Below are 3891 nucleotides of genomic sequence, written 5' to 3' on the forward strand. Positions count from 1 at the left end.
CTCTCATCTTTCCCTCCCCCATCTCTGCCTCGGTCTCTCATCTTTCCCTCCCCCATCTCTGCCTCGGTCTCTCATCTTTCCCTCCCCCATCTCTGCCTCGGTCTCTCATCTTTCCCTCCCCCATCTCTGCCTCGGTCTCTCATCTTTCCCTCCCTCCCCCATCACTGCTTCCCTTTCTCATCTCTCTCTCTCTCATCTCCCCCTCCCTCCCACACTCCCTCCCAGGACAGGTTCAGGGTAAGGGCAGATGCAGGGAGGGGGTAAGGGGGGGCAGTATGGCTGCCTGGAGGGATGGAGAAGGATAAAAGGGGTGCAGTAATGATTCCTGGCCAAACGAGGTGCAGCCGAGTCTTCTAATGAGGTGACATGTTCCTTTGTAAACAGACTCTGACAGAACAGGCCCTCGTTGCTCGCACCATGCTGTAGAGGACAGGAAAGAGAGCAGAGGATGAGAGGAGAGGGGGATCCGCAGAAACAACGTTAGAGCAACACTCATCCACCTATGATGGAACAAATACACTCATTGAGTCACTCACAGTGTCACTCACAGCCAAGGACGAGGAGAGTAATTGACCGGTGGAGAGAGAGAGGGAGAGGAAGAAAGAGAGCTACCCACAGGCATGGAATGACTCCCGGTGAAGGAGGAAGAGAAATGTAGAGAGAGGGTGGCGGTAGAGACAGAGCGAGGGAGAGGAAGAGGAGGAAGAAAGAGAGCTATCCACAGGCATGGAATGACTCCCGGTGAAGGAGGAAGAGAAATGTAGAGAGAGGGTGGCGGTAGAGACAGAGCGAGGGAGAGGAAGAGGAGGAAGAAAGCAACACACAGTCATGGACTGACTCACGGTCAAGGAGGAAGAGATGAAAGACATAAGAAGAGAGGGAATGAAGGAGATGGTTATGGAGAAAGTGAGAGTGGGGGAGTCAACATGGTGGGGGGCTCGCATAGGTAGGTGCATTTCAAATTTACAGCCTTTGGTCGCTTAAGATAAACACAGACATTAATATCATTACCGCCGTGTGTTACGATAAGCCTTCCTCTGCTGGGGCCAAAGGCCTCTGTTTTATGGCTCTTTTATTTAGTAACCTTCTATGGTTTATGTGAGTCTGAACCCCCCCCACGCACGCACGCACGCACGCACGCACACACACACACACACACACACACACACACACACACACACACACACACACACACACACACACACATACATAGACTAATGCTATAACTCTCTGCCTTATCAAAGAACATCATTGTGTAGTTATTATTCAGCATATTATCCAGATATTAATGCTGGCATAGACTCAAACTACACACACACTCTCACACTCGCTTAGACAGACACACACCCACACCAACAGACACACATATAAACACTTTTGCACACACAAAAACACACACACGCACATGCCCAGACACCTTGTCTACATGTTTACAGTCTAGAAAGATTATAAATAAAATGAGATGCCTTTACAGGATTCTATTTGTGTGTTTGAGGAGGTCATCTGATACCAGTATGCTTTCAGTAGAATGGCCTTGGAGTCTTAGCATTCTCTGGCATTAGGTTGGCCAGGAATAGAGAGATGTTTAGTGTGAAGTCAGAGTAATTCACTACATCTTATCTTGCTGTCAGTCAATAGTTCAATATTGACCAATGCAAATACACTATGTTTATTATCGTGCACTTACACATTATTACATGGCCAACATTTCCATAATGCCCATGTGGAGGAAAGGTAACCCTGTAATTCAGGGTTCATTAAACCTCTATCTGCACAGGATTGACATTTTTGACATTTTCCACTGAGCATAAGCAGAGATTGAAGAGAGGGGGGAGAGAAGGAGAGGGGGCAGGAGAAATGGGAGAGACGAGAGAGAGTTTATTTCCCAAGGCATTCCAAACGTACCTGTCTGCTACCAAAGGCCCTCTCGTCTTTATTGCATCCCAGCACTGGTATGCTTTTGATAGAGAGAGACATGCATGGCCATGACACAAAGCAAGGAAATATATGATATCTTATGGACCTCAATTTCTCTAAAGTAAATGGTAAGACTCCATCACCTACAGACTGTGTGGAGAGGAAAAGCTCAAGAAATTGTCAGACTCAAGTCACCGAAGTCATAGACTGTTCTCTCTACTTCTAGTGGAACTGGAGTGCCAAGTCTAGGACCAAAAAGCTCCTTAACAGCTTCTACCCCCAAGCCATTAGACTAATGAAACGGCCACCCGGACTATTTGCATTGACACCCCCACTCACAATGGTTTTTACACTGCTGCTACTCACTGTTTATTATCTATGCATAGTCACTTTACCCCTACCTACATGTACAAATTAATGTACCTCGACTAACATGTACCCCTGCACATTGACACGGTACCGGTAGCCCTTATATCTTGCCTCGTTATTGTTACTTTATTGTGTTACTTTTGATTATTTTCTACTTCAGTTTATTTGGTAAATATTTTCTTACATTTTTGTTAGTTTACTATTCTTATGGGGACTTCTGGTCCCCACAAGTATAGCTAAACACGTCCACAGACACACACAATGATCCCTTGATGATCGTGCTCAGCAGTTAGAATAGTCATTACCAATGTAAATACATCTGCATGTAAATGGTCAGGCCTAGAGAAGAGAAAGAAGCGAAGGGCAGGAGCTAGTGTTCTGCTCACTCACTGCAGGTCTAGTTTGGCGGTGAAGCAGAGAGTGGAGAGCTGCAGAAGTAGAGGTAGTCCCTGCGCAATGTCTAATATTAAATAAGCCTCGAAGTATTGCTGGCCTGAGGTAGAATACCTCATGATAAGCTGTAGACGACACTATCTGACAAGAGAGTTCTCATCTACAGTATATTATTCGTAGCCATCTATTTACCACCACAAAACGATGCTGGCACTAAGACCGCACTCAACGAGCTGTATAAGGCCATTAGCAAACAAGAAAATGCTCATCCAGAAGCGGTGATCTTAGTGTCTGGGGACTTTAATGCAGGCAAACTTACATGCATTTTACCTCATTTCCACCAGCATGTCACATGTGCAACCAGAGGAAAATAAACTCTAGACCACCTTTACTCCACACACAGAGATGCATACAAAGCGCTCACTCACCCTCCATTTGGAAAATCTGATCATAATTATATCCTCCTGATTCCTTCTTACAAGCATAAACTATAGCAGGAAGTACTAGTGACTCACTCAATAAAGAAGTGGTAAGATGACACGGATGCTATGCTACAGGACTGTTTTGCTAGCACAGACTGGAATATGTTCCGAGATTCATCCAATAGCATTGAAGAGTATGCCACCTCAGTCACCGGCTTCATCAATAAGTGCCCATAGTGACTGTACGTCCCCATAGTGACCGTACGTACATTTCCCAACAAGAAGCCATGGATTACAGGCAGCATCCACACTGAGCTAAAAGCTAGAGCTGCCACTTTCATGGAGCAGGACACTAATCCGGACGAGTATAAGAAATCCCACTATTCCCTTAGACAAACCATCAAACAGGCAAAGTGTCAGTACAGGACTAAGATTGAATCCTACTACACCGGCTCTGACACTCGTTGGATGTGGCAGGGCTTGTTAAATCTTACGGTCTATGAAGGGAAACCCAGCCATGAGCAGCCCAGTGACGTGAGCCTACCAGATAAGCTAAATGCCTTGTATGCTCGTTTCGAGGCAAGCAACACTGAAGCATGTATAAGAGCACCAGCTGTTCCGTATGACTGTGTGATCACGATCTCCGTAGCCGATGTGAGCAAGACATTAAAACAGGTCAACATTCACAAAGCCATGAGGTCAGACAGATTACCAGGATGTGTACTCAAAGCATGCGCGGATGTCAAAAGGTGAGTGTAGCTGGTGCATGAAGTCAGGCGCAGGAGAGCAG

This window comes from Oncorhynchus nerka, linkage group LG14 (genome assembly GCF_034236695.1).
Source record: "Oncorhynchus nerka isolate Pitt River linkage group LG14, Oner_Uvic_2.0, whole genome shotgun sequence".
NCBI classification, from domain to species: Eukaryota; Metazoa; Chordata; class Actinopteri; order Salmoniformes; family Salmonidae; genus Oncorhynchus; species Oncorhynchus nerka.